The following is a 19115-nucleotide window of genomic DNA, read 5'->3' as shown; positions in this document are numbered from 1 at the left end:
TGAAGTCCAGGGACGCCGCCCTAAGCTTCCTTCTGGCCCATGTCGAGGCGCACGGGAATGCGCTGCACCTGCCTGATGTGAGGAGGAGGCCAAACGAGGTTGTCGACGTGGCATGGGAGCAGATGAGGTCAGCAACACAGTGACGGAAGAGAATGAATGACCTTATTCGCTCCACGAGGGTAAGTCTCATCGCTGGTCGCATAAAGTTATAATAAATACTAATAACAACCTTTTATTGTCACAAGTATGAAGTTACTGTTCGGGGAGGCTGGTACGAGAATTGAAACCGCGCTGCTGGCCTTGTCATGCATCATAAACCGGGGCGGGATTCTCCGACCCCCCGCCAGGTCGGAGAATCGGCGGGGGGGGGGGGGGGGGGGGCGGCGGAGTGAATCCCACCCCCGCCGGCTGCCGAATTCTCCGGCGCCGGGGATTTGGCGAGGGCGGGAATCATGCCGCGATGGTCGGGAGCCATTGGCAGCGCCCCCCCCCCGGCGATTCTCCGGCCCGTTTTCGGCCGGTCCCGCCAGCGTATGTTACGACCGGTATTTACCGGCGGGACCTGGCTCCGCGGGCGGCCTCAGGGGTCCTCGGGGCTGCGGGGATATCTGGCCCCGGGGGGGTGACCCCATGGTGGCGTGGCCCATGATGGGAGCCCACCGGATCCGCGGGCAGGCCTGTGCCGTGGGGGCACTCTATTCCTCCGCGCCGGCTGGTGTAACAGTCCGTGATGGCCGGCGCGGAGATAAACCCCCCCCTGCGTATGCGCTAGGGTGACGCCAGCATACGCTGGCGCTCCCGCGCATGGACCAACTCGCACCAGCCGGCGGAGGCCCTTCGGCGCCGGTTGGCGTGGCGCCAAGCCCCTTCTGAGCCGACCGGCGTAAACCACTCCGGCGACAGCCTAGCCCCTGAAGGTGCGGAGGATTCCGCACCTTCAGGGCGGTCAATCCTTCGCGCCGCAGCTGCCCGCCCCACCGATTCGCAGAGAATCCCGCCCCAGCTGTCTAGCCCACTGAGCTAAACCAGCCCTTGGTTTAACCCACAAAGACCCCAATATATCTGGTCCATGATCCAGTGGCAACAGCACCTCCTGCCTCACATCCCCACTTCAGTGCACCTACACTGTGGAGTGACCACTGTGTCCCCCTTCACCCTTCAGCAGGCGTGGGGCACTGCCTGAGAAGGGAGTGGGGGGGGTGCGGGGTCGAGGGGATTGAAACTAAGGTGCAGAGGGACCCTTTAACCTCTGCAAATCACATGCCTGTCTAAACCTTCATCTTGCATGTGGATGTGCTTAGTGCCCTGGAGGGAGCGGGTCCACAATCCCTCCTGCCCAGTTCGCTCCAGTGGTGACCTACCACAGAGGAGCGGGTACCTTACAAGAAGAGATACACCAGCTGAGAAGACCGGAGCTGGGCAATTGAGTCCTGAGGTCTCCGACTCTGAATTTGGGGTGAGGACATCTGACCTTGCAGGAGTGGAGCATGAGACAGACACTGCCCATGGGCAACTTGGGCATCCACTGAGTAAGTCTTCAGCCGTTCAATGTAAATCTTCAGGGCTGACTATGTCTCCATATTGAAGGCTACTGATGCTGTCACTTGCGCTCTCCAGGAAGGAGCAGAAGAGGGGAGCTCTCCACCTGTAGAGACGTCACAGCACTGACTTGCACTCTCCACCAGCTCAGGAACATACACCACGGTGGGTAGGAGTGCTGTTCAGGAAGGTCCTCACAATGTAGAGGTCACCGCATGGACAATGTCCGGAGCAGGACGGGGCTATTTCAGTCGAGCTCCCAGGTTTTCGGAGAATTGTTGGGGAATTTACATCTGTGATGTCCAAGGCCGAGCCTGATGAATCAGTCTTCCAATTAATAGTGCAGTGTCAGCAAGAGTCATAGAGTCACAGAGTCGTACAGCTTGGAACAGGCCCTTCGGCCCATCGAGTATGCACCAATTACTACCCCTAATCTCGCGCTGATCCCATTTACCAGCACTTGTCCTATATCCTTGAATGTGATAATTTTTCAAGTGCTCATCGAAGTGTTTTTTAAAGGTTGTGAAGATTACAGCCTCCACTACCTTCCCAGGCCGTGCATTCCAGTGTGAGGTTTCCAGCCTCCACTACCTTCCCAGGCCGTGCATTCCAGTGTGAGGATTACAGCCTCCACTACCTTCCCAGGCCGTGCATTCCAGTGTGAGGATTACAGCCTCCACTAACTTCCCAGGCCGTGCATTCCAGTGTGAGGTTTCCGGCCTCCACAATCTTCCCAGGCCGTGCATTCCAGTGTGAGGTTTCCAGCCTCCACTATCTTCCCAGGCCATGCATTACAGTGTGAGGTTTCCGGCCAACACCACCTTCCCAGGCCGTGGATTCCAATGTGAGATTTCCGCCTACACCACCTTCCCAGGCCGTGCATTACAGTGTGAGGTTTCCGGCCAACACCACTTTCCCAGGCCGTGCATTCCAATGTGAGATTTCCGCCTACACCACCTTCCAAGGCCGTGCATTCCAGTGTGATGGTTCCAGCCTCCAGTACCTTCCCAGGCCGTGCATTCCAGTGTGAGGAATACAGCCTCCACTACATTCCCAGGCCGTGCATTCCAGTGTGAGGTTTCCGGCCTCCACTACCTTCCCAGGCCGTGCATTCCAGTGTGGGGATTACAGCCTCCACTACCTCCCCAGGCCGTGCATTCCAGTGTGAGGATTCCGGCCTCCACAACCTTCCCAGGCCGTGCATTCCAGTGTGAGGATTACAGCTTCCACTACCTTCCCAGGCCGAGCATTCCAGTGTGAGGATTTCAGCCTCCACTACCTTCCCAGGCCGTGCATTCCAGTGTGAGGAATACAGCCTCCACTACATTCCCAGGCCGTGCATTCCAGTGTGAGGTTTCCAGCCTCCACTACCTCCCCAGGCTGTGCATTCCAGTGTGAGGATTCCGGCCTCCACAACCTTCCCAGGCCGAGCATTTCAGTGTGAGGATTACAGCTTCCACTACCTTCCCAGGCAGTGCATTCCAGTGTGAGGTTTCCAGCCTCCAGTAACTTCCCAGGCCGTGCATTCCAGTGTGAGGGTTCCAGCCTCCACTACCTTCCCAGGCCGTGCATTCCAGTGTGAGGTATCCGGCTTCCACTACCTTCCCAGGCCGTGCATTCCAGTGTGAGGTTTCCAGCCTCCAATAACTTCCCAGGCCGTGCATTCCAGTGTGAGGATTACGGCCTCCACTACCTTCCCAGGCCGTGCATTCCAGTGTGAGGTTTCCAGCCTCCACTACCTTCCCAGGCCGTGCATTCCGGTGTGAGGTTTCCAGCCTCCACTCCCCTCCCAGGCCGTGCATTCCAGTTTGAGGTTTCCAGCCTCCACTACCCTCCCAGGCCGTGCATTCCAGTGTGAGGATTACAGCCTCCAATACCCTCCCAGGCCGTGTATTCCAGTGTGAGGGTTACAGCCTCCACTACCTTCCCAGGCCGTGCATTCCAGTGTGAGGATTACGGCCTCCACTACCTTCCCAGGCCGTGCATTCCAGTGTGAGGTTTCCAGCCTCCACTACCTTCCCAGGCCGTGCATTCCGGTGTGAGGTTTCCAGCCTCCACTCCCCTCCCAGGCCGTGCATTCCAGTTTGAGGTTTCCAGCCTCCACTACCCTCCCAGGCCGTGCATTCCAGTGTGAGGATTACAGCCTCCAATACCCTCCCAGGCCGTGTATTCCAGTGTGAGGGTTACAGCCTCCACTACCTTCCCAGGCCGTGCATTCCAGTGTGAGGTTTCCGGCCTCCACTACCTTCCCAGGCCGTGCATTCCAGTGTGAGGATTACAGCCTCCATACCTTCCCAGGCCGTGCATTCCAGTGTGAGGATTACAGCCTCCACTACCTTCCCAGGCCGTGCATTCCAGTGTGAGGTTTCCAGCCTCCACTCCCCTCCCAGGCCGTGCATTCCAGTGTGAGGATTCCGGCCTCCACTACCTTCCCAGGCCGTGCATTCCGGTGTGAGGTTTCCAGCCTCCACTCCCCTCCCAGGCTGTGCATTCCAGTGTGAGGTTTCCTCCCTCCACTACCTTCCCAGGCCCTGCATTCCAGTGTGAGGTTTCCAGCCTCCACTACCTTCCCAGGCTGTTCATTCCAGTGTGAGGTTTCCGGCCTCCACTACCCTCCCAGGCCGTGCATTCCAGTGTGAGGTTTCCAGCCTCCACTACCTTCCCAGGCCGTGCCTTCCAGTGTGAGGATTCCGTCCTCCACTATCTTCCCAGGCCGTGCATTCCAGTGTGAGGTTTCCGGCCTCTACTACCTTCCCAGGCCGTGCATTCCAGTGTGAGGTTTCCAGCCTCCACTACCTTCCCAGGCCGTGCCTTCCAGTGTGAGGATTCCGTCCTCCACTATCTTCCCAGGCCGTGCATTCCAGTTTGAGGATTACAGCCTCCACTACCTTCGCAGGCCGTGCATTCCAGTGTGAGGTTTCCAGCCTCTACTACCTTCTCAGGCCGTGCATTCCACTGTGAGGTTTCCAGCCTCCACTACCTTCCCAGGCCGTGCCTTCCAGTGTGAGGATTCCGTCCTCCACTATCTTCCCAGGCCGTGCATTCCAGTTTGAGGATTACAGCCTCCACTACCTTCCCAGGCCGTGCATTCCAGTGTGAGGTTTCCAGCCTCTACTACCTTCCCAGGCCGTGGATTCCAATGTGAGATTTCCGCCTACACCACCTTCCCAGGCCATGCATTACAGTGTGAGGTTTCCGGCCAACACCACCTTCCCAGGCCGTGCATTCCAATGTGAGATTTCCGCCTACACCACCTTCCAAGGCCGTGCATTCCAGTGTGATGGTTCCAGCCTCCAGTACCTTCCCAGGCCGTGCATTCCAGTGTGAGGATTACAGCCTCCACTACATTCCCAGGCCGTGCATTCCAGTGTGAGGTTTCCGGCCTCCACTACCTTCCCAGGCCGTGCATTCCAGTGTGAGGATTTCAGCCTCCACTACCTTCCCAGGCCGTGCATTCCAGTGTGAGTTGCCCAGCCTCCACTACCTTCCCAGGCCGTGCATTCCAGTGTGAGGAATACAGCCTCCACTACATTCCCAGGCCGTGCATTCCAGTGTGAGGTTTCCGGCCTCCACTACCTCCCCAGGCCGTGCATTCCAGTGTGAGGATTCCGGCCTCCACAACCTTCCCAGTCTGTGCATTCCAGTGTGAGGATTACACCTTCCACTACCTTCCCAGGCCGAGCATTTCAGTGTGAGGATTACAGCTTCCACTACCTTCCCAGGCAGTGCATTCCAGTGTGAGGTTTCCAGCCTCCAGTAACTTCCCAGGCCGTGCATTCCAGTGTGAGGGTTCCAGCCTCCACTACCTTCCCAGGCCGTGCATTCCAGTGTGAGGATTACAGCCTCCAATACCCTCCCAGGCCGTGTATTCCAGTGTGAGGTTTCCAGCCTCCACTACCTTCCCAGGCCGTTCATTCCAGTGTGAGGTTTCCGGCCTCCACTACCCTCCCAGGCCGTGCATTCCAGTGTGAGGTTTCCAGCCTCCACTTCCTTCCCAGGCCGTGCCTTCCAGTGTGAGGATTCCGTCCTCCACTATCTTCCCAGGCCGTGCATTCCAGTGTGAGGTTTCCGGCCTCTACTACCTTCCCAGGCCGTGCATTCCAGTGTGAGGTTTCCAGCCTCCACTACCTTCCCAGGCCGTGCATTCCAGTGTGAGGATTACAGCCTCCACTACCTTCACATGGCCGTGCATTCCAGTGTGAGAATTACAGCCTCTACAACCTTCTCAGGCCGTGCATTCCAGTGTGAGGATTACAGCCTCCACTACCCTCCCAGGCCGTGTATTCCAGTGTGAGGATTACAGCCTCCACTACCTTCCAGGGCCGTGCATTCCAGTGTGAGGATTACAGCCTCCACTACCTTCCCAGGCCGTGCATTCCAGTGTGAGGTTTCCGGCCTCCACTACCTTCCCAGGCCGTGCATTCCAGTGTGAGGATTACAGCCTCCATACCTTCCCAGGCCGTGCATTCCAGTGTGAGGATTACAGCCTCCACTACCTTCCCAGGCCGTGCATTCCAGTGTGAGGTTTCCAGCCTCCACTCCCCTCCCAGGCCGTGCATTCCAGTGTGAGAATTCCGGCCTCCACTACCTTCCCAGGCCGTGCATTCCGGTGTGAGGTTTCCAGCCTCCACTCCCCTGCCAGGCTGTGCATTCCAGTGTGAGGTTTCCTCCCTCCACTACCTTCCCAGGCCCTGCATTCCAGTGTGAGGTTGCCAGCCTCCACTACCTTCCCAGGCCGTTCATTCCAGTGTGAGGTTTCCGGCCTCCACTACCTTCCCAGGCCGTGCATTCCAGTGTGAGGGTTCCAGCCTCCACTACCCTCCCAGGCCGTGCATTCCAGTGTGAGGTTACCAGCCTCCACTACCTTCCCAGGCCGTGCCTTCCAGTGTGAGGATTCCGTCCTCCACTATCTTCCCAGGCCGTGCATTCCAGTTTGAGGATTACAGCCTCCACTACCTTCCCAGGCCGTGCATTCCAGTGTGAGGTTTCCAGCCTCTACTACCTTCTCAGGCCGTGCATTCCAGTGTGAGGTTTCCAGCCTCCACTACCTTCCCAGGCCGTGCATTCCAGTGTGAGGATTACAGCCTCCACTACCTTCACATGGCCGTGCATTCCAGTGTGAGAATTACAGCCTCTACAACCTTCTCAGGCCGAGCATTCCAGTGTGAGGATTACAGCCTCCACTACCCTCCCAGGCCGTGTATTCCAGTGTGAGGGTTACAGCCTCCACTACCTTCCCAGGCCGTGCATTCCAGTGTGAGGTTTCCAGCCTCCACTCCCTTCCCAGGCCGTGTGTTCCAGTGTGAGGTTTCCTCCCTCCACTACTTTCCCAGGCCCTGCATTCCTGTGTGAGGTTTCCAGCCTCCACTACCTTCCCAGGCCGTGCATTCCAGTGTGAGGTTTCCAGCCTCCACTACCTTCCCAGGCCGTGCATTCCAGTGTGAGGATTCCAGCCTCCACTACCTTCCCAGGCCGTGCATTCCAGTGTGAGGATTACAGCCTCCATACCTTCCCAGGCCATGCATTCCAGTGTGAGGATTACAGCCTCCACTACCTTCCCAGGCCGTGCATTCCGGTGTGAGGTTTCCAGCCTCCACTCCCCTCCCAGGCTGTGCATTCCAGTGTGAGGTTTCCTCCCTCCACTACCTTCCCAGGCCGTTCATTCCAGTGTGAGGTTTCCGGCCTCCACTACCCTCCCAGGCCGTGCATTCCAGTGTGAGGTTTCCAGCCTCCACTACCTTCCCAGGCCGTGCCTTCCAGTGTGAGGATTCCGTCCTCCACTATCTTCCCAGGCCGTGCATTACAGTGTGAGGTTTCCGGCCTCTACTACCTTCTCAGGCCGTGCATTCCAGTGTGAGGTTTCCAGCCTCCACTACCTTCCCAGGCCGTGCATTCCAGTGTGAGGATTCCAGCCTCCACTACCTTCCCAGGCCGTGCATTCCAGTGTGAGGATTACAGCCTCCATACCTTCCCAGGCCGTGCATTCCAGTGTGAGGTTTCCAGCCTCCACTACCTTCCCAGGCCGTGCCTTCCAGTGTGAGGATTCCGTCCTCCACAATCTTCCCAGGCCGTGCATTCCAGTTTGAGGATTACAGCCTCCACTACCTTCCCAGCCGTGCATTCCAGTGTGAGGTTTCCAGCCTCCACTACCTTCCCAGGCCGTGCATTCCAGTGTGAGGATTACAGCCTCCACTACCCTCCCAGGCCGTGTATTCCAGTGTGAGGGTTACAGCCTCCACTACCCTCCCAGGCCGTGCATTCCAGTGTGAGGATTACAGCCTCCACTACCTTCCCAGGCCGTGCATTCCAGTGTGAGGTTTCCGGCCTCCACTACCTTCCCAGGCCGTGCATTCCAGTGTGAGGTTTACAGCCTCCACTACCTTCCCAGGCCGTGCATTCCAGTGTGAGGATTCCGGCCTCCACTACCTTCCCAGGCCGTGCATTCCGGTGTGAGGTTTCCAGCCTCCACTCCCCTGCCAGGCTGTGCATTCCAGTGTGAGGTTTCCTCCCTCCACTACCTTCCCAGGCCCTGCATTCCAGTGTGAGGTTTCCAGCCTCCACTACCTTCCCAGGCCGTTCATTCCAGTGTGAGGTTTCCGGCCTCCACTACCTTCCCAGGCCGTGCATTCCAGTGTGAGGGTTCCAGCCTCCACTACCATCCCAGGCCGTGCATTCCAGTGTGAGGTTTCCAGCCTCCACTACGTTCCCAGGCCGTGCCTTCCAGTGTGAGGATTCCGTCCTCCACTATCTTCCCAGGCCGTGCATTCCAGTTTGAGGATTACAGCCTCCACTACCTTCCCAGGCCGTGCATTCCAGTGTGAGGTTTCCAGCCTCTACTACCTTCTCAGGCCGTGCATTCCAGTGTGAGGATTCCAGCCTCCACTACCTTCCCAGGCCGTGCATTCCAGTGTGAGGATTACAGCCTCCACTACCTTCACATGGCCGTGCATTCCAGTGTGAGAATTACAGCCTCTACAACCTTCTCAGGCCGAGCATTCCAGTGTGAGGATTACAGCCTCCACTACCCTCCCAGGCCGTGTATTCCAGTGTGAGGGTTACAGCCTCCATTCCCCTCCCAGGCTGTGCATTCCAGTGTGAGGTTTCCTCCCTCCACTACTTTCCCAGGCCCTGCATTCCAGTGTGAGGTTTCCAGCCTCCACTACCTTCCCAGGCCGTTCATTCCAGTGTGAGGTTTCCGGCCTCCACTACCCTCCCAGGCCGTGCATTCCAGTGTGAGGTTTCCAGCCTCCACTACCTTCCCAGGCCGTGCATTCCAGTGTGAGGATTCCAGCCTCCACTACCTTCCCAGGCCGTGCATTCCAGTGTGAGGATTACAGCCTCCACTAACCTTCCCAGGCCGTGCATTCCAGTGTGAGGATTCCGGCCTCCACTCCCTTCCCATGCCGTGCATTCCAGTGTGAGGATTCCGGCCTCCACTACCTTCCCAGGCCGTGCATTCCAGTGTGAGGTTTCCAGCCTCCACTACCTTCCCAGCCGTGCATTCCAGTGTGAGGATTACAGCGTCCACTACCTTCACATGGCCGTGCATTCCAGTGTGAGGATTACAGCCTCCACTACCTTCCCAGGCCGTGCATTCCATTGTGAGGTTTCCGGCATCCACTACCTTCCCAGGCCGTGCATTCCAGTGTGAGGATTACAGCCTCCACTACCTTCCCAGGCCGTGCATTCCAGTGTGAGGTTTCCGGCATCCACTACCTTCCCAGGCCGTGCATTCCAGTGTGAGGTTTCCAGCCTCCACTACCTTCCCAGGCCGTGCATTCCAGTGTGAGGATTCCAGCCTCCACTCCCTTCCCATGCTGTGCATTCCAGTGTGAGGATTACAGCCTCCACTACCTTCCCAGGCCGTGCATTCCAGTGTGAGGATTCCAGCCTCCACTACCTTCCCAGGCCGGGCATTCCAGTGTGAGGTTTCCGGCCTCCACTACCTTCCCAGGCCGTGCATTCCAGTGTGAGGTTTCCGACCTCCACTACCTTCCCAGGCCGTGCATTCCAGTGTGAGGTTTCCAGCCTCCACTACCCTCCCAGGCCGTGCATTCCAGTGTGAGGTTTCCGGCCTCCACTACCTTCCCAGGCCGTGCATTCCAGTGTGAGGTTTCCGGCCTCCACTAACTTCCCAGGCCGTGCATTCCAGTGTGTGGTTTCCAGCCTCCACTACCTTTCCAGGCCGTGCATTCCAGTGTGAGGTTTCCAGCCTCCACTCCCCTCCCAGGCCGTGCGTTCCAGTGTGAGGTTTCCTCCCTCCACTACCTTCCCAGGCCGTGCATTCCGGTGTGAGGTTTCCAGCCTCCACTCCCCTCCCAGGCCGTGCGTTCCAGTGTGAGGTTTCCTCCCTCCACTACCTTCCCAGGCCGTGCATTCCGGTGTGAGGTTTCCGGCCTCCACTACCTTCCCAGGCCGTGCATTCCAGTGTGAGGTTTCCAGCCTCCACTACCTTCCCAGGCCGTGCATTCCAGTGTGAGGTTTCCGGCATCCAATACCTTCCCAGGCCGTGCATTCCAGTGTGAGGATTCCAGCTTCCACTACCTTCCCAGGCCGTGCATTCCAGTGTGAGGATTCCAGCCTCCACTACCTTCCCAGGCCGTGCATTCCAGTGTGAGGATTACAGCCTCCATACCTTCCCAGGCCGTGCATTCCAGTGTGAGGTTTCCAGCCTCCACTACCTTCCCAGGCCGTGCCTTCCAGTGTGAGGATTCCGTCCTCCACAATCTTCCCAGGCCGTGCATTCCAGTTTGAGGATTACAGCCTCCACTACCTTCCCAGCCGTGCATTCCAGTGTGAGGTTTCCAGCCTCCACTACCTTCCCAGGCCGTGCATTCCAGTGTGAGGATTACAGCCTCCACTACCCTCCCAGGCCGTGTATTCCAGTGTGAGGGTTACAGCCTCCACTACCCTCCCAGGCCGTGCATTCCAGTGTGAGGATTACAGCCTCCACTACCTTCCCAGGCCGTGCATTCCAGTGTGAGGTTTCCGGCCTCCACTACCTTCCCAGGCCGTGCATTCCAGTGTGAGGATTACAGCCTCCACTACCTTCCCAGGCCGTGCATTCCAGTGTGAGGATTCCGGCCTCCACTACCTTCCCAGGCCGTGCATTCCGGTGTGAGGTTTCCAGCCTCCACTCCCCTGCCAGGCTGTGCATTCCAGTGTGAGGTTTCCTCCCTCCACTACCTTCCCAGGCCCTGCATTCCAGTGTGAGGTTTCCAGCCTCCACTACCTTCCCAGGCCGTTCATTCCAGTGTGAGGTTTCCGGCCTCCACTACCTTCCCAGGCCGTGCATTCCAGTGTGAGGGTTCCAGCCTCCACTACCATCCCAGGCCGTGCATTCCAGTGTGAGGTTTCCAGCCTCCACTACGTTCCCAGGCCGTGCCTTCCAGTGTGAGGATTCCGTCCTCCACTATCTTCCCAGGCCGTGCATTCCAGTTTGAGGATTACAGCCTCCACTACCTTCCCAGGCCGTGCATTCCAGTGTGAGGTTTCCAGCCTCTACTACCTTCTCAGGCCGTGCATTCCAGTGTGAGGATTCCAGCCTCCACTACCTTCCCAGGCCGTGCATTCCAGTGTGAGGATTACAGCCTCCACTACCTTCACATGGCCGTGCATTCCAGTGTGAGAATTACAGCCTCTACAACCTTCTCAGGCCGAGCATTCCAGTGTGAGGATTACAGCCTCCACTACCCTCCCAGGCCGTGTATTCCAGTGTGAGGGTTACAGCCTCCACTCCCCTCCCAGGCTGTGCATTCCAGTGTGAGGTTTCCTCCCTCCACTACTTTCCCAGGCCCTGCATTCCAGTGTGAGGTTTCCAGCCTCCACTACCTTCCCAGGCCGTTCATTCCAGTGTGAGGTTTCCGGCCTCCACTACCCTCCCAGGCCGTGCATTCCAGTGTGAGGTTTCCAGCCTCCACTACCTTCCCAGGCCGTGCATTCCAGTGTGAGGATTCCAGCCTCCACTACCTTCCCAGGCCGTGCATTCCAGTGTGAGGATTACAGCCTCCACTAACCTTCCCAGGCCGTGCATTCCAGTGTGAGGATTCCGGCCTCCACTCCCTTCCCATGCCGTGCATTCCAGTGTGAGGATTCCGGCCTCCACTACCTTCCCAGGCCGTGCATTCCAGTGTGAGGTTTCCAGCCTCCACTACCTTCCCAGCCGTGCATTCCAGTGTGAGGATTACAGCGTCCACTACCTTCACATGGCCGTGCATTCCAGTGTGAGGATTACAGCCTCCACTACCTTCCCAGGCCGTGCATTCCATTGTGAGGTTTCCGGCATCCACTACCTTCCCAGGCCGTGCATTCCAGTGTGAGGATTACAGCCTCCACTACCTTCCCAGGCCGTGCATTCCAGTGTGAGGTTTCCGGCATCCACTACCTTCCCAGGCCGTGCATTCCAGTGTGAGGTTTCCAGCCTCCACTACCTTCCCAGGCCGTGCATTCCAGTGTGAGGATTCCAGCCTCCACTCCCTTCCCATGCCGTGCATTCCAGTGTGAGGATTACAGCCTCCACTACCTTCCCAGGCCGTGCATTCCAGTGTGAGGATTCCAGCCTCCACTACCTTCCCAGGCCGGGCATTCCAGTGTGAGGTTTCCGGCCTCCACTACCTTCCCAGGCCGTGCATTCCAGTGTGAGGTTTCCGACCTCCACTACCTTCCCAGGCCGTGCATTCCAGTGTGAGGTTTCCAGCCTCCACTACCCTCCCAGGCCGTGCATTCCAGTGTGAGGTTTCCGGCCTCCACTACCTTCCCAGGTCGTGCATTCCAGTGTGAGGTTTCCGGCCTCCACTACCTTCCCAGGCCGTGCATTCCAGTGTGTGGTTTCCAGCCTCCACTACCTTTCCAGGCCGTGCATTCCAGTGTGAGGTTTCCAGCCTCCACTCCCCTCCCAGGCCGTGCGTTCCAGTGTGAGGTTTCCTCCCTCCACTACCTTCCCAGGCCGTGCATTCCGGTGTGAGGTTTCCAGCCTCCACTCCCCTCCCAGGCCGTGCGTTCCAGTGTGAGGTTTCCTCCCTCCACTACCTTCCCAGGCCGTGCATTCCGGTGTGAGGTTTCCGGCCTCCACTACCTTCCCAGGCCGTGCATTCTAGTGTGAGGTTTCCAGCCTCCACTACCTTCCCAGGCCGTGCATTCCAGTGTGAGGTTTCCGGCATCCAATACCTTCCCAGGCCGTGCATTCCAGTGTGAGGATTCCAGCTTCCACTACCTTCCCAGGCCGTGCATTCCAGTGTGAGGATTGCAGCCTCCACTAAATTCCCAGGCCGTGCATTCCAGTGTGAGGTTTCCAACCTCCACTACCTTCCCAGGCCGTGCATTCCAGTGTGAGGTTTCCGGCCTCCACTACCTGCCCAGGCCGTGCATTACAGTGCGAGGGTTCCAGCCTCTACTACCTTCCAGGGCCGTGCATTCCAGTGTGGGGATTACAGCCTCCACTACCTTCCCAGGCCGTGCATTCCAGTGTGAGGATTCCAACCTCCACTACCCTCCCAGGCCGTGCATTCCAGTGTGAGGATTCCAACCTCCACTACCCTCCCAGCCCGTGCATTCCACTGTGAGGATTCCAGCCTCCACTACCCTCCCAGGCCGTGCATTCCAGTGTGAGGATTCCAACCTCCACTACCTTCCCAGCCCGTGCATTCCAGTGTGAGGATTCCAGCCTCCACTACCCTCCCAGGCCGTGCATTCCAGTGTGAGGTTTCCAACCTCCACTACCTTCCCAGGCCGTGCATTCCAGTGTGAGGATTACAGCCTCCACTACCTTCCCAGCCCATGCATTCCAGTGTGAGGATTACAGCCTCCACTACCCTCCCAGGCCGTGCATTCCAGTGTGAGGATTAGAGCCTCCACTACCTTCCCAGGCCGTGCATTCCAGTGTGAGGTTTCCAGCCTCCACTACCTTCCCAGACCGTGCATTCCAGTGTGAGGTTTCCGGCCTCCACTACCTTACCAGGCCGTGCATTCCAGTGTGAGGTTTCCAGCCTCCACTACCTTCCCATGCCGCGCATTCCAGTGTGAGGATTACAGCCTCCATACCTTCCCAGGCCGTGCATTCCAGTGTGAGGATTACAGCCTCCACTACCTTCCCAGGCCGTGCATTCCAGTGTGAGGATTCCAGCCTCCACTACCTTCCCAGGCAGTGCATTCCAGTGTGAGGATTACAGCCTCCACGACCTTCCCAGCCCATGCATTCCAGTGTGAGGATTACAGCCTCCACTACCCTCCCAGGCCGTGCATTCCAGTGTGAGGATTCCAGCCTCCACTACCTTCCCAGGCCGTGCATTCCAGTGTGAGGTTTCCAGCCTCCACTCCCCTCCCAGGCCGTGCATTCCAGTGTGAGGATTCCGGCCTCCACTACCTTCCCAGGCCGTGCATTCCAGTGTGAGGTTTCCAGCCTCCACTCCCCTCCCAGGCTGTGCATTCCAGTGTGAGGTTTCCTCCCTCCACTACCTTCCCAGGCCGTTCATTCCAGTGTGAGGTTTCCGGCCTCCACTACCCTCCCAGGCTGTGCATTCCAGTGGGAGGTTTCCAGCCTCCACTACCTTCCCAGGCCGTTCATTCCAGTGTGAGGTTTCCAGCCTCCACTCCCCTCCCAGGCTGTGCATTCCAGTGTGAGGTTTCCTCCCTCCACTACCTTCCCAGGCCGTTCATTCCAGTGTGAGGTTTCCAGCCGCCACTACCTTCCCAGGCCGTGCATTCCAGTGTGAGGATTCCGGCCTCCACTATCTTCCCAGGCCGTGCATTCCAGTGTGAGGATTACAGCCTCCACTAACCTTCCCAGGCCTTGCATTCCAGTGTGAGGATTCCGGCCTCCACGACCTTCCCAGGCCGTGCATTCCAGTGTGAGGTTTCCAGCCTCCACTACCTTCCCAGCCGTGCATTCCAGTGTGAGGATTACAGCCTCCACTATCTTCCCAGGCCGTGCATTCTAGTGTGAGGTTTCCGGCCTCCACTACCTTCCCAGGCCGTGCATTCCAGTGTGAGGATTACAGCCTCCACTACCTTCCCAGGCCGTGCATTCCAGTGTGAGGATTACAGCCTCCATACCTTCCCAGGCCGTGCATTCCAGTGTGAGTATTACAGCCTCCACTACCTTCCCAGGCCGTGCATTCCAGTGTGAGGTTTCCAGCCTCCACTACCTTCCCAGGCCGTGCATTCCAGTGTGAGGATTCCAGCCTCCACTCCCTTCCCATGCCGTGCATTGCAGTGTGAGGATTACAGCCTCCACTACCTTCCCAGGCCGTGCATTACAGTGTGAGGTTTCCAGCCTCCACTACCTTCCCAGGCCGTGCATTCCAGTGTGAGGTTTCCGGCCTCCACTACCTTCCCAGGCCGTGCATTCCAGTGTGAGGATTACAGCCTCCACTACCTTCCCAGGCCGTGCATTCCAGTGTGAGGTTTCCAGCCTCCACTACCTTCCCAGGCCGTGCATTCCAGTGTGAGGTTTCCTCCCTCCACTACCTTCCCAGGCCGTGCATTCCGGTGTGAGGTTTCCGGCCTCCACTACCTTCCCAGGCCGTGCATTCCAGTGTGAGGTTTCCGGCCTCCACTACCTTCCCAGGCCGTGCATTCCAGTGTGAGGTTTCCGCCTCCACTACCTTCCCAGGCCGTGCATTCCAGTGTGAGGTTTCCGGCCTCCACTACCTTCCCAGGCCGTGCATTCAAGTGTGAGGATTCCAGCCTCCACTAAATTCCCAGGCCGTGCATTCCAGTGTGAGGTTTCCAGCCTCCACTACCTTCCCAGGCCGTGCATTCCAGTGTGAGGTTTCCAGCCTCCACTACCTTCCCAGGCCGTGCATTCCAGTGTGAGGTTTCCAGCCTCCACTACCTTCCCAGGCCGTGCATTCCAGTGTGAGGTTTCCAGCCTCCACTTCCTTCCCAGGCCGTGCATTCCAGTGTGAGGTTTCCAGCCTCCACTACCTTCCAGGGCCGTGCATTCCAGTGTGAGGTTTCCGGCCTCCACTACCTTTCCAGGCCGTGCATTCCAGTGTGAGGGTTCCAGCCTCCACTACCTTCCCAGGCCGTGCATTCCAGTGTGAGGTTTCCAGCCTCCACTACCTTCCCAGGCCGTGCATTCCAGTGTGAGGTTTCCGGCCTCCACTACCTTCCCAGGCCGTGCATTCCAGTGTGAGGATTACAGCCTCCACTACCTTCCCAGGCCGTGCATTCCAGTGTGAGGTTTCCAGCCTCCACTACCTTCCCAGGCCGTGCATTCCAGTGTGAGGTTTCCTCCCTCCACTACCTTCCCAGGCCGTGCATTCCGGTGTGAGGTTTCCGGCCTCCACTACCTTCCCAGGCCGTGCATTCCAGTGTGAGGTTTCCGGCCTCCACTACCTTCCCAGGCCGTGCATTCCAGTGTGAGGTTTCCGCCTCCACTACCTTCCCAGGCCGTGCATTCCAGTGTGAGGTTTCCGGCCTCCACTACCTTCCCAGGCCGTGCATTCAAGTGTGAGGATTCCAGCCTCCACTAAATTCCCAGGCCGTGCATTCCAGTGTGAGGTTTCCAGCCTCCACTACCTTCCCAGGCCGTGCATTCCAGTGTGAGGTTTCCAGCCTCCACTACCTTCCCAGGCCGTGCATTCCAGTGTGAGGTTTCCAGCCTCCACTACCTTCCCAGGCCGTGCATTCCAGTGTGAGGTTTCCAGCCTCCACTACCTTCCCAGGCCGTGCATTCCAGTGTGAGGTTTCCTCCCTCCACTACCTTCCCAGGCCGTTCATTCCAGTGTGAGGTTTCCGGCCTCCACTACCCTCCCAGGCTGTGCATTCCAGTGGGAGGTTTCCAGCCTCCACTACCTTCCCAGGCCGTTCATTCCAGTGTGAGGTTTCCAGCCTCCACTCCCCTCCCAGGCTGTGCATTCCAGTGTGAGGTTTCCTCCCTCCACTACCTTCCCAGGCCGTTCATTCCAGTGTGAGGTTTCCAGCCGCCACTACCTTCCCAGGCCGTGCATTCCAGTGTGAGGATTCCGGCCTCCACTATCTTCCCAGGCCGTGCATTCCAGTGTGAGGATTACAGCCTCCACTAACCTTCCCAGGCCTTGCATTCCAGTGTGAGGATTCCGGCCTCCACGACCTTCCCAGGCCGTGCATTCCAGTGTGAGGTTTCCAGCCTCCACTACCTTCCCAGCCGTGCATTCCAGTGTGAGGATTACAGCCTCCACTATCTTCCCAGGCCGTGCATTCTAGTGTGAGGTTTCCGGCCTCCACTACCTTCCCAGGCCGTGCATTCCAGTGTGAGGATTACAGCCTCCACTACCTTCCCAGGCCGTGCATTCCAGTGTGAGGATTACAGCCTCCATACCTTCCCAGGCCGTGCATTCCAGTGTGAGTATTACAGCCTCCACTACCTTCCCAGGCCGTGCATTCCAGTGTGAGGTTTCCAGCCTCCACTACCTTCCCAGGCCGTGCATTCCAGTGTGAGGATTCCAGCCTCCACTCCCTTCCCATGCCGTGCATTGCAGTGTGAGGATTACAGCCTCCACTACCTTCCCAGGCCGTGCATTACAGTGTGAGGTTTCCAGCCTCCACTACCTTCCCAGGCCGTGCATTCCAGTGTGAGGTTTCCGGCCTCCACTACCTTCCCAGGCCGTGCATTCCAGTGTGAGGATTACAGCCTCCACTACCTTCCCAGGCCGTGCATTCCAGTGTGAGGTTTCCAGCCTCCACTACCTTCCCAGGCCGTGCATTCCAGTGTGAGGTTTCCTCCCTCCACTACCTTCCCAGGCCGTGCATTCCGGTGTGAGGTTTCCGGCCTCCACTACCTTCCCAGGCCGTGCATTCCAGTGTGAGGTTTCCGGCCTCCACTACCTTCCCAGGCCGTGCATTCAAGTGTGAGGATTCCAGCCTCCACTAAATTCCCAGGCCGTGCATTCCAGTGTGAGGTTTCCAGCCTCCACTACCTTCCCAGGCCGTGCATTCCAGTGTGAGGTTTCCAGCCTCCACTACCTTCCCAGGCCGTGCATTCCAGTGTGAGGTTTCCAGCCTCCACTACCTTCCCAGGCCGTGCATTCCAGTGTGAGGTTTCCAGCCTCCACTTCCTTCCCAGGCCGTGCATTCCAGTGTGAGGTTTCCAGCCTCCACTACCTTCCAGGGCCGTGCATTCCAGTGTGAGGTTTCCGGCCTCCACTACCTTTCCAGGCCGTGCATTCCAGTGTGAGGGTTCCAGCCTCCACTACCTTCCCAGGCCGTGCATTCCAGTGTGAGGTTTCCAGCCTCCACTACCTTCCCAGGCCGTGCATTCCAGTGTGAGGTTTCCGGCCTCCACTACCTTCCCAGGCCGTGCATTCCAGTGTGAGGATTACAGCCTCCACTACCTTCCCAGGCCGTGCATTCCAGTGTGAGGTTTCCAGCCTCCACTACCTTCCCAGGCCGTGCATTCCAGTGTGAGGTTTCCTCCCTCCACTACCTTCCCAGGCCGTGCATTCCGGTGTGAGGTTTCCGGCCTCCACTACCTTCCCAGGCCGTGCATTCCAGTGTGAGGTTTCCGGCCTCCACTACCTTCCCAGGCCGTGCATTCCAGTGTGAGGTTTCCGCCTCCACTACCTTCCCAGGCCGTGCATTCCAGTGTGAGGTTTCCGGCCTCCACTACCTTCCCAGGCCGTGCATTCAAGTGTGAGGATTCCAGCCTCCACTAAATTCCCAGGCCGTGCATTCCAGTGTGAGGTTTCCAGCCTCCACTACCTTCCCAGGCCGTGCATTCCAGTGTGAGGTTTCCAGCCTCCACTACCTTCCCAGGCCGTGCATTCCAGTGTGAGGTTTCCAGCCTCCACTACCTTCCCAGGCCGTGCATTCCAGTGTGAGGTTTCCAGCCTCCACTACCTTCCCAGGCCGTGCATTCCAGTGTGAGGTTTCCAGCCTCCACTACCTTCCAGGGCCGTGCATTCCAGTGTGAGGTTTCCGGCCTCCACTACCTTTCCAGGCCGTGCATTCCAGTGTGAGGGTTCCAGCCTCCACTACCTTCCCAGGCCGTGCATTCCAGTGTGGGGATTACAGCCTACACTACCTCCCCAGCCCGTGCATTCCAGTGTGAGGTTTCCGGCCTCCACTACCTTCCCAGGCCGTGCAGTCCAGTGTGAGGAAGACAGCCTCCACCACCTTCCCAGGCCGTGCATTCCAGTGTGAGGATTCCAGCCCCCACTACCTTCCCAGGCCGTGCATTCCAGTGTGAGGATTCCGGCCTCCACTACCTTCCCAGGCCGTGCATTCCAGTGTGAGGATTCCAGCCCCCACTACCTTCCCAGGCCGTGCATTCCAGTGTGAGGTTTCCAGCCTCCACTACCATCCCAGGCCGTGTGTTCCAGTGTGAGGTTTCCAGCCTCCACTACCTTCCCAGGCCGTGCATTCCAGTGTGAGGTTTCCAGCCTCCACTACCTTCCCAGGCCGTGCATTCCAGTGTGAGGTTTCCAGCCTCCACTACCTTCCCAGGCCGTGCATTCCAGTGTGAGGTTTCCAGCCTCCACTACCTTCCCAGGCCGTGCATTCCAGTGTGAGGTTTCCAGCCTCCACTACCTTCCCAGGCCGTGCATTCCAGTGTGAGGTTTCCAGCCTCCACTACCTTCCAGGGCCGAGCACTCCAG

This window comes from Scyliorhinus torazame, chromosome 3, assembly GCF_047496885.1.
Source record: "Scyliorhinus torazame isolate Kashiwa2021f chromosome 3, sScyTor2.1, whole genome shotgun sequence".
Lineage (NCBI taxonomy): Eukaryota > Metazoa > Chordata > Chondrichthyes > Carcharhiniformes > Scyliorhinidae > Scyliorhinus > Scyliorhinus torazame.
The sequence above is the reverse complement of the archived record's forward strand: the minus strand, read 5'-3'. Positions refer to the sequence as shown.